The following is an 11,901-nucleotide window of genomic DNA, read 5'->3' as shown; positions in this document are numbered from 1 at the left end:
CCTATGTGGTACCACACCAAACATGCCAAACTCAACCTTTAAGTCGAACAATCCATGCCAAACTAAACTCATATAATCCTTCCTTATTAACGACACCAAACACAAATGCCCAACCAGGCCTGAAACTACTCATCAACTAGAACACTTTAAAATAAAGACAATAAAGAATCAACAAAAGTTTATGTTTGAACTATAACAATAATTATGTGCGATGGCACAAGTGTTCAGGAAATTCTCATTACTAATGGCGTTGAATGATGAAGAGCTGAAAGGGCTTGAGTCATAACAAGCACGATACACTTATAAAAGCGAGGAACCACTGTAAAACATAACATCGATATCTCAATGTTTACCTCTTGGTGAGCCATAGTAGGACCATGTCATTAAAATTGTAGGGGCACAGTTGGTAAAATTGAAGTTCGTATTTTGATTGACAGTTACAATACACACATCATTTTGCAACAAAATGCACCAGAAAATATGCAATTGTCCGTCAAGGAAACTAAACCATTTAAAATTCAAATTATATATTGGCAATGGCGACAATGTACTTGGTATATATTAGGAAATATGAATTAAGACTAGCACTCTAGGCGGTGTGGGACAGTGTAACAATGAATCTCATAACCGGATAGTCAGTCGCAAGTAGTCAATCGAGGTTTGGATCAAATATTTAAGGGCCATTATGTTCAATCAAAATCACAAAAAACAATAGGGTTATTCAAGTTGTAAGATTCACAAGTTATGTAGGACAATATTTGGATAATTCTCTTTGTTCCAACTCCAAATATGGTAAATAGCAACATAAGTATACGAATAATTATTTAAACTCACTATTGGTTGTTCCGTTTAAACGACCATAGAATTTTATCATGTAATCTAACAAGATAAAATTAGAAGTGCATACTTGAAAAAAGGGATTTCCAACCTATAAAGTCTAAATCATAAATTCCCACCACATGATTGTTGACGTAAACCTCAAATATTTATTCTATCTTGGTTTAATGGTTATAAATATTGGTTAGAATATAGTGTAAAAGATGATGATGCATTATGTTTATGTTGTTATCTATTCAAATCGGGTGTACCAAATCAAGGTAGATCAAATCAATTTGTTAAATATAGATTCAAAGCTTGGAATATGAAATCTAGAATAGATAAACACTAAGCTAGAACTCCACATACTATTGTTATCCGAAAGTTTCAAAGTTTGATGAGCCAAATACAATCCATTACATATGCTTTTGAGATGCAACATCCCCTTTCTGAACATATCACAATATTATCCGCTTTGGGCTCCTAACACGAAGAATTCCCAGGGGTCGCCATCCCTGAATTGCTCTCGCCCGAGCACACTTAAATGCAAAGTTATTATGGGATCATTATAAGGACTTAATGGACTTCATGCTTAAGATCTGGCCTTATTGATATGTCTTATTGGATACAAAATGAAAACTTTATCCATTAAATCATTGAAAATATCTGTATATGAATTTATGAGCCTTGATCTGTAAGGATTAAGCTCTTAATAAAGAAAAGTCTTCCAGGCCATAAACCATGGAGTAGCCAAGGAAGGCACACAACGTGGTGGTGCTCTACATCGCAATTGATTTGTCCTGAATTTGCCATGGAGTGGCCAAGAGCTCATCATGATGTGCGTTTACTTTCGTCGACCGTTGAATTTTTACCAGTTGGCCTTAGGTAAAACGCGAAGGAGTTGGGTTGTTGTTTGAAGTGTGACCTTTGTTTTATGATAGACTGTTCGTGGGTATAATTGGTACAAGGAGTGAGGGTGTAGTAGTTGATAGCCGAGAGTCGGTAGTAGTGGTGGCTTAGAGCCAGTTTATGACCCGTTTGATTGTTATGTATGTTGTATGCTTATGAATAGGTGAGTTGGTAGATTGACACTATAGTTGAGGTTTTTGCTTATATGCATTGTATGTATGATAGAATATATGGTATATTGGGAAATTCACTAAGCTTTATGCTTACAGTTGTTGATTAAATATTTTACAGTATGTTCATGAGAGGAGATTAGCGGGACTGTACACTGGCATCAAAGATTTTGTTTCTACTATTTTGTGATTCAAATCCATTAATGTTAAGATATAAAAATAAATGAATGTTACTTAACAATTTTAAGTAAACTCTTTCAATTTGTTAACTTATTTTAAATGAAAAATCTATTTTCAAAATTTAGGACGTTACATGAGAAACAAACTACTTTACAGGGAAAAAAATATTTGTACTTGTTTAAATGCTTCAATTAACTGTGTTAGGTTCCTACTCCGAAAATGATTAACATTTTGTGGTCATAATGAGAAGGAAAACTTAGATAATAAAGGTAACTTTTTTTAATTATTAAATGTTTAGCCGATCGAGTTGATGTATTTAAGAAGGTGATTGATATGCAGCCTCAAGAGTTGAACCATCCCTTTAATGAAGTAAACACAAATTTATTTATTTGCACAACTTGTCTGGGCTTAAGTGAGTCTTTCAAAGCCTTTGTTATGTGTTGGGGGAGGATTAATCTTGTTATATGTTATATTTCTTATGCTTGTATGTTATCGAAGGTTAGCCATGGACAAATCATCATGGGAATCAATTCTAATGAATCGAAGTCTCTAAAGTTTTTATGCTCATTACTTCTATCATAATTGTTTCCATCATTATACACTCAAAGAGGCGAATTTTGCTACTGATTAACTTAGGGAAATTGTGTCATATGCAATGGATGATTTTGTAATGTTTATAAAGGGTGTTTGGAGAATACTAGAATTACTATAGAAATCAAACGAGTCAACCAATCATCGAGCCAAAGGGTTTCATGAACTCCAAACATAAATATCAATATTATCTATACCCATCAAGAATATGAGGCCCAAAGGACACATGGTTAAGAAATTGCTTACCCGTATCGATACCCACTTGGGGAAGCCTCGTCAGTGGAAGCACCATCTCCGTTATGGGGAAGTCTTGTAGGCTGAGGCGTGGGTTTGGAAGATAAGTGATGAGCATGGAAAAGGCATCAGTTGAAGAAAGAAGGTTTTAAGGTATGAGGGCATAGGGTTACCTGGAAGCTCACGTGGTAATGGGTTTAAAAGAGAGAGTTGGACGTGGCATAAGGTTGTCCGGAGGCAACCAACAAAACTTGTTAAAATGGTTAACATTGAAACAAATAGATATTTCAATATTGTAAGAATTAAAAAACCTTAATGATTAAACTGTAAAAAAAATAATGCATTCTTAAAATCTATTTTTCTTAAACATATGTTTTCGTAAATATTACTCTCATTTATAGATTTAAAGTTTTATTTATTTTTTAAGGCGGGATTACATCCTCTTTCCCGCCAAAAACTAGATTATATTCCAACTGCTAATCTATCATTGCTTGATTTGGAATATACCTTTTCCACCCCCTCTCTCTTGAATCAACTACAATTTGTTTTCTTTTACACACAAACACCCATTCCATTCGACTAGTAATACGTAGAAAGGAGAGAAATAAGGATGGTAAGAGAAAGAAAAAAGAGAGAAATGCGAGAAACCGATAAAGGGTAAGAAATCGAGAGGGTTGTTGTAGGGAGAGATAAATACACATAGGAGAGATCAGATTATAGAAAACATAAAAAGATAGGAGAGAAAGAAAACAATTACACCATCTGCAATCTAAGAGATTCGTCCTTTGTACTGCGTATCTGAGTTTCTCATTCAACGTTCATGATTTATGTTTACCTTACTTCACGTCTAATCTTTTATTTTTGATTTTTGTTCTCCTTTTGTACCCCTCTCATATGTTTCTGTGTGTTTTGTTCTATATGAGATTATGAGTTCAGATTTATTAAAAAAATACAGGGGTCAACAAAACTTACATTATTTTGGGATTACTTAGAGGTTAGATTGCAAGGAAGTTTAGGTGGAGATGCCTATGGTTGTGATAGCAGATTGTTGCTTGTATAATTGTTTAATTTTTACTTATATTCCATGAAATCTGATTAATCTTAATATTTACTTACATTAGGCATTTAGCAATGTATTTGCAATAATCCATTTGTTTACTAGTTTTAACACTTTTTTGGTTGTGCCCCTACCCAAAATATCCTAAAACCGGCCGTATGACCAAATGTTCAACTAGTGTATGGAACAAAGCAGTGGTTGTTTATCTGTCTAGTGTTTTTTTCTTTAAAAAAAATTTCATTTTTTCTCACATTGACATTTTGCAATTGATGTGTGGTTTCAATTTTTGGCTGTATCTTGAATGGATCTTTGTTTATGGTCTTCATAGATTTACTCTCAACTTTGATGGGTCTATTTTTTCTATGAGACTGTGGGTGAAATTGTGTTATGATTAGTTTTTTTGGAATTGCTCTCATGATTAAGCTTGGTGGTGTTCTTGTTATGGATGCTGGTGGTAGAAAGTTGATTTGCTGAGTTGTTTACTCCCTTTGACCTTTTTACCCCTAGATTTGTCTTGCATCTGTGAGGTGTTTTCTTGATCGGTTTCTCTTATCTGTGAGTTGTTTTCTTGATCGGTTCTTGTAATAAAGCATTTGGCCTTGAAACTAAAACTTTTAAGCCAATGGCTAATTTCAAAGTGTGATGTTACAAGTTGCATACTTTGTCTATGTTTAATGCTACATGTGTCAAGTTACAAGACTATCCGGTGTAGAAATTCAATTGTTTTGGTGTGGATTTAATAATGTAGTCTTGGTTTTGCTACTCTGTCGATTGCAACTATGGAGTGCTAATTTTATTATTAAGCTCACTCATTAATTAAGGCACATTTATATTTGGTAAAAGAAGTCAAAAAGCCCAGTTGTTTAAATATATATGGGTCATATAGCTACTTGAACGTATCTCTTCTAGTAATGGTAATAGAACCTTTTTTTTCTAGAGGCCGGGTTACAAAACCATATAGCTAAAAGTACCGGTTTTTAAGTTGGGAAACGGGTTACTTAAGTATAACATAGACCCCGGTTCTTTGAGTTAAACTGGGTCGTATAACTTTTACCTGTATAAGTCCCGGTTTTTTCATAATATATCTCGGTGTTCCACGAAACTAGGTTCTATTTGGCGAGTCCTATAACGTGTTTTGTAGTGGTACATATACATTCTTCGGTGAGCTAATATGGTTCATTGCAATCCATGTTGTACTCCAACTGAACCAGTTTTTGAAATGGATGCTTCAGGTTTACCAGTTGTCGACCCCACTCTATATCGTAGCCTTGCGGGAGCTCTTCAGTACCCGAGCTTCACTCGACTAGATATATCATTTACAGTACAACATATTTGTCTTTTTATGCAGGATTCCCGAGATCAACACCTGAATGCCCTTAAAAGGATATATCCTTCATAGTACAACAAATTTGTCCATTTTTGCATGACTCCCGAGATCAACACCTAAATGCTCACGCAAGGATCCTCATGAGATTTTGGTGGTACCATTGACCTCGGTCTTCAGATACACGCCTCCGATACATCTCTTCTGACACAACTTATTCTGATGCTGACTCGGTGGTTGTCCGACCACACGACGATCAACATCTGGATATTGTGTCTTCATGGGAGATAAACTCATTTCACGGTAATCGAAATGACAGGGTGTCATCTCTCGATCTAGTGCAGAGGCTAAATATCGTGGTGTTGCCACCACATTCGCTGAAACTTGTTGGCTCCGTAACCTTCTTCGTGAACTACATTTTCCTCTTCAAAATTAAAGTTATCATTGTTTATTTTGACAATATCAAGACCGTATACATGTCATCGAACCTGGTGCAACATCAACACACCAAACACATAGAGATTGATTTTCATTTTGTTCGAGACAGAATTGCCATGGGCCATATATGAGTTCTCCATATTTCCTCAACTGATCGGTACGTCACATCTTCACCAAGGGTCTACCTACTTCGCTTTTCTCATAATTTCGAACCAGTTTGAAAGTCCGACAGAATCATCCCGATCAAACTGTGGGGGGATGTTAGTGTATCAATATATTGTATTATTAGCTTAGCCCACCTAGTGTATATTCTATGCCCATGCATTTTTGTAATTGTATATATATCTGTTGTATATCTTGTTTGAAGGATATGAGAATATTTTCCTAGTATACCTCAATATACATAACGTAAATATTTACGCGTAAGTAAATTCATGTTATCATGTGTGTTTGTATATATTTTGTAACCCGCTAATGAGCCAAGAGAGGGGAGTTAAGCTTTTAAATGTACAGTAATATATATATATATATATATATATATATATATATATATATATATATATATATATAGCTTTGTTATCATTAGAATATGTTGAAATACATGGATTTTAACACCAACATCGGGCTGGCTACAATCTAATAACAATTAATAGGAGGGGTGGTATCAATAAATTTTCCTTGAGTGTTTTGACAATAAGAAATTTCATCATGCCCAGAGATTCCAACTTCATTTGTTACAATTTCAGTATAGTTGTACTTTCCACTGCAATTGAAAGTAATAGCTTGCTTTGTTGCCGATGACCCATAGATATTCGCATACATAACATCGCTCACTTTTACAGCTGACGCATTTGGCTGATACATAAAAAAAATCAATAAATGTTAGATATGGAATTGCATCTTTTGTGAGATGAGACTATTTTTATGGATAATAAGCATACCGGTGCGGGGCAATAGGCATTTTCAGAATTAATGCAATAATGTTGATCAATTATAATTGGATTTTCAACATTTACGAGATGAATGTCCTGAAATACAATCCCCCTAGCATACCCCGTTCCATACTGTATAAGATATAAGATAACCATTAAATACGATGTTAAAAACTCCAAAGATTTTCATCAAGTTATATCTAATTTTACCGGCACTGTTTTGATTCGTAATCCGTTTTTTGTTCCTGTGATGTTACATTTTTCCACACGTACTTGTTCAACTGTGTCATGACCACCGTTTTCCCCAAGGCCTCCAATACTTCAAAATCACATCCATTTAGTGGAGGAAAAATTGTGTAAAAGTGATTATTGAGATATAAATATCATTTTCTAGTACCTTATGCCATGACCAGGTCCGCAGAACACTCTTGTTACATTAATATCATACGTGCCACCATTAATAGCAACACAATCATCACCTGATTTAGTTTCCACAAAAAGAAAGTGAATTATAAAGGTTTTTTTTATACATTATAGAATAGCTCATTAAGAAACAAGGATGCTATTATTCTCATACCAGTTTGAATGTTAGAATCATGGATATTAACATGGGAAGAATCACCGATGTCTATCCCATCAGTATTGGGGCTGTCTCGAGGAGCAAAATTTTGAATATTTCTAACATCTACACCTTCACAACCATTGATACTCATATGTAGCATTGGGCTGTTGATATGTTTTGTACCACTCAACTTAAGGCCGTTACAAGAATTAAAATGTAAAGCCTAAACAAATGTATCCATGTCAGTTTTCACGAAACATAAATTCATTCATGTCCTTAGAGCATCCACAATGCATTGAATTCCATATAGTTCAATAGATTGCTACATCATTGTTCTACAATCCATACAACTCTATCAATTTTTTTTCCTACAATACATTGAACTCTACAAAGTTCAATAGAATGTTATAAAATATAATTTATAGTAAATATTTATGAATTAAAATTTCCTTTTTCCAATTGAAGACTTCAATGACCATTAAATTCCAAATCCATTGAATGCCAAGGTGGCATCTCACAATGGTAGAGTTTCTTCCATTAAATGATACACCATTGTAGATGCTCTTAACATTGTAAAAAAAAGACGGCTTACAGTTGGGCGATTGCATGCATTGGTTTTAGTTTGCCCCTGCAAATGAAAAGGAACTATGAATTAATTGGATGGTTTTTACTTTTTTTGTTTTCATTTAATATAAGTGTTTGATATTAAATTAATTCGACCTCATTTTTCCACCAAATGGATCCCTGGCCATCAATTTGACCAGGTCCTTGGATCTTGAGTCCTTGCACGGATGTGAAGTATATCTAAAAGTTATTCTTAATGCAACCTTTCCATCCATCGAGAGTCTTCGGTGCAGTGATGTTACCCAATAGCTACCCATCATATCAGAAATTATTAGATTAATCATAACTATTTTATAACAAAATGACATTTAATCAACACTTTATGAATTAACATCATAACCTCAAAAGATAGATAACTGTTCATTTTACCTTAATATTTACAGTTGGGGATTTGCATGGACCATTGAATGCCACCGGGTTTATCAAAAATGTCTTGTCTGATGGAATTATCAATGTCGGTTCTGGCGAGATATCTCCACATAAATCGTCCCATGCTCGAAGGAAAGCCTGCAACAATGAACGTACATAGAAAAAGGTTAACTTATTTTTGCGTTCTTTAATTTGCATGATACATCAATCAATTTTGATTCAAAATTTGAAGATATTATTTACACTGGAGTCGTCTGTATTTCCATCTCCTTTTGCACCATAAGATGTTACATCGTAGGTGGCAACACTTGTGATTTTCGAGCCAAATGATAAACAAGACATGCTCAACAAGACTACCATCAAGAAACCCTGCAGATCGAGAAAAGGTGGAGTACTTAAGAATAGTATTGCATTTTTAAGCATCCATGCATGGACAATCTGAGTGAGAATATGTTAATCATCTTACCATTTCTTTGAATTCAATTGAAGCAGGTAACTCTGATCTTGTGTTTTGATTACACTTGCCATGCTCCCTCCATTCATTTCCTATAAATACTGTGAGAAAATGTTGGATTAGCTAGATCATGTGTATGAAAATATAGATTCTCTCTTTTCAAAATAAACGCATGGATCGAGTTGGTTATCATTTATATGTACATATATTTCTCATCAGGAGTATCTTTGATTATTTGTATCAAGAAATATAATTTTTTGCGTCTCCAAATAACTATTAGATTTTATATGAGATACGATTTCATAAATTGTTTGACCAATATATATATTGCTATAGTGTTTGACTGTGATGGTGTGATTCGAATATGGTGTTCACCGTTATCATATAAGAAATGAACAACCACCAATACTAGCTAAGATTCTTTTTTTCTTTGAAGTAATATTGCTTCTGTTACAAAAAGTTGAATTCATATTAAATTCAGGTTATATGACGAATCAAGGTTATATTATTTTACATACATAAAATATGCAACCATATCTCATAGCTAACTAGATTATGACTCTTGTAAAATATAAGGAACATATAAAAAAATACATATAACGGTATAAAAAAGTTGACACAATAATAAAACAAGATAAGTTCACGGATTTAATGGTATCAGTAACAATGAAATGTCTAAAAAAACATTGGAATGAATGAATATCTATAATCGTTGAATGATCTCTTTGTAATACATATTTTTTATTTTATTAGTTGGACGATCTTTCTCGTCACATATATAACGATATATAACCGAACATGAGTGAAGACAGACATATGCAAGTAGGATATCCAACATTTGATAATGACTATCCTTGACTTTTGTTAATGGCAACGACTAATCAATGTTTCATCATTATAGCATTATACTTTGACAAATCTACCAAATTATAGCAACATACTTCCTCTTTTTTAAATATCAAAAGAAAGAAAAATTCCCACCATTGGTAACCAATCATGTAAATTTATTTGCCACATGATATATTATTATAATGTTTTTTGCCTTAGAGAGTCAGGGTCCAATTGCATAACCTTTTTCTGCATAGCGACCAATTATGTAATCTTTTTCCACCACAAGGACCAATTATCTAATCTTTTTCTACACATCGACCATTTATGTAATGTTTTCACGCATTGTTATTATTGGTAAAGATCCATAAATATGATGCTTTTATAGGTCAAACTAAGCTTTATTTTCATTTGGTATATAAGATGTCCATTTAAAAACGGTATAATTGTTATAATATCCAAGCCAATACATAAAAAACAAACAAAAAATCAATGATAATTATAATAAATTGCTATTTTGCAATTAGCCGTAACTATATTCATATGTTCAGAAGAAGAGGTGCTTCTGTTGTACTCTTTAATTGTTATAATATCCAAGCCAATACTATAATTATTCAAAAAAACAACTCTTTAGCATATAGGGCATGAAAAATTCAACTAAAATGAGTAATTAAAATAAATCCAACCATTTAATTATGGGTTATTGTCACTATAGCCCAAAAATATTTCGTATATTTGTTTAAATGGTCTCTCGTGACTTTTTTTTGCCTTTAAAGGGTACGAATTCATGTTTTAGGGTTTAAAAAGTCTTTTTAAAAAAATGAAGGGGTCACCCGGTGAACCCCTTCCTAGTCAACAGGTTTAAAAGATAAAAAATGTACCACTGTTTTGGGTTCGACCGAAGGGGATGGCGAGGTCGTTTTCCGACGAGATTCTTCGAGGTTTCCTTCTCGTCTCTGGTAGCAATAATCTGGAAGGAATTCAAAGCAGCAGTAACAGCGATTGGGGTGGGTTATTTGGTGTTCGATCGAGCAAATAGGAGGGGAAATCAGAGAACGAAACATCTCCTGTGCTTGAACAAACTAAAGAGGGGAAACAGAAGGCAGATCAAGGAAAGAAAGAATACAAACGAAATCAACAACTCGATGGGTCGGTGGTTCTTAATCGATCGTGAGGAGAATGAGAGGGGGAAAAGAACCCGTTTTTCTGATGATCCACTTGGTCTTCCCTGACTCCATCCCCGACAACCACAATTACGAATGAAATCCAAGCGGTAAGAGCAGCTCACTGAGGTTGGTTGCTCCTCGTTTCTTTTTCTGGTTCGACAATGAAGCTGGAAGGGAGGGTGTTTGTTGTCATTGATCGAGGCCATTCACGTGATGTTTTGGGTGATGCTTCTTCAATAATGGTGATTTGCAGTGAGAGAGGGACGAATGTTCCCAGTGTACCATATGATTGGCCAAGGCATCCGGAGTAGAAGACTACGCACCTACGTGCTTCCTTCTCGCCAATCATCGATCATTCCCCCTATGACTAATCGATTTCTAGACCCTAATTTCCCGCTTTTTCAATCGATCGCATATCTGCGATCGTTCTTTCCCCTTGGAGCGACGAGGATCAATCCTTTTCCTCCCCAGTCGATTTTACTTACGTGGCACTGATGAGTCGACTCACCAATGAGTCATTTTTGACTCACCTGCCTAGTTGGAAGGTGATAAAGGCAGTGTAACCTTCAAAAATAGGTAAATGTATGAAATTAACCGGTAAAACACAAGTTCGTACCCTTTAAACGCAAAAAAAAATCATGAGGGACCATTTAAACCAATATATGAAACATTGTTGGGCTATAGTGACAATAACCCTTTAATTATTACAAATGTTGATTCTTTGAAAAAATAAATTATAATGAGTAATTAAAAAATCATAAGAGTGAACAACATAGTTAGATGGTTGTAATTATCAAACATAATAAACAATGCAGAAAAAAAAACCACAGAAAAATTGATGAATTCATCCACTTGTAGTAGGAACAACAAAAACCACAGTAAAAAAAAAAAACAATATATAATGATTGGCATGTATATCAAAGACAACCCTTTTGTTTCAAAAATCCAAAGGCAATAACCCCAAATGCAATAACCATCTGCTACAACTATAACTATAAAACTCTTCGAACAATAAACAAAATAATTACCGTCTATTATTTAACGATGACAAGTTCATCGACATATCCATCAATCATGTCGCCTTTATTACTGCATCATCTACATCCCTTATTTGGACATCAACGTCTGCAAAAACACGTAAAATTTTAAAAAGAATTAAAAAGAAAGTAGAGTATCGATAAGGTTGACCACGTTGACTAGGCGAAAATAGTATCCATCATTAAGCAACATCAAAATGTTGGTTACCG

The 11,901-nt window shown here is 34.2% G+C and overlaps 1 pseudogene; it reads right to left on the bottom strand.

The window, feature by feature from the left end:
* Positions 1-6,355: 6,355 nt before the first annotated feature.
* Positions 6,356-8,876, bottom strand: LOC145059619 (putative polygalacturonase At3g15720; annotated as a pseudogene).
* Between the last annotated feature and the right edge of the window lie 3,025 nt (positions 8,877-11,901).

This window comes from Lactuca serriola, chromosome 6 (assembly GCF_051521515.1).
Source record: "Lactuca serriola cultivar US96UC23 chromosome 6, Lser_US96UC23_V15, whole genome shotgun sequence".
NCBI lineage: Eukaryota > Viridiplantae > Streptophyta > Magnoliopsida > Asterales > Asteraceae > Lactuca > Lactuca serriola.
Note: the sequence above shows the minus strand (reverse complement) of the source record. Positions and strands in the feature narration are given on the sequence as shown.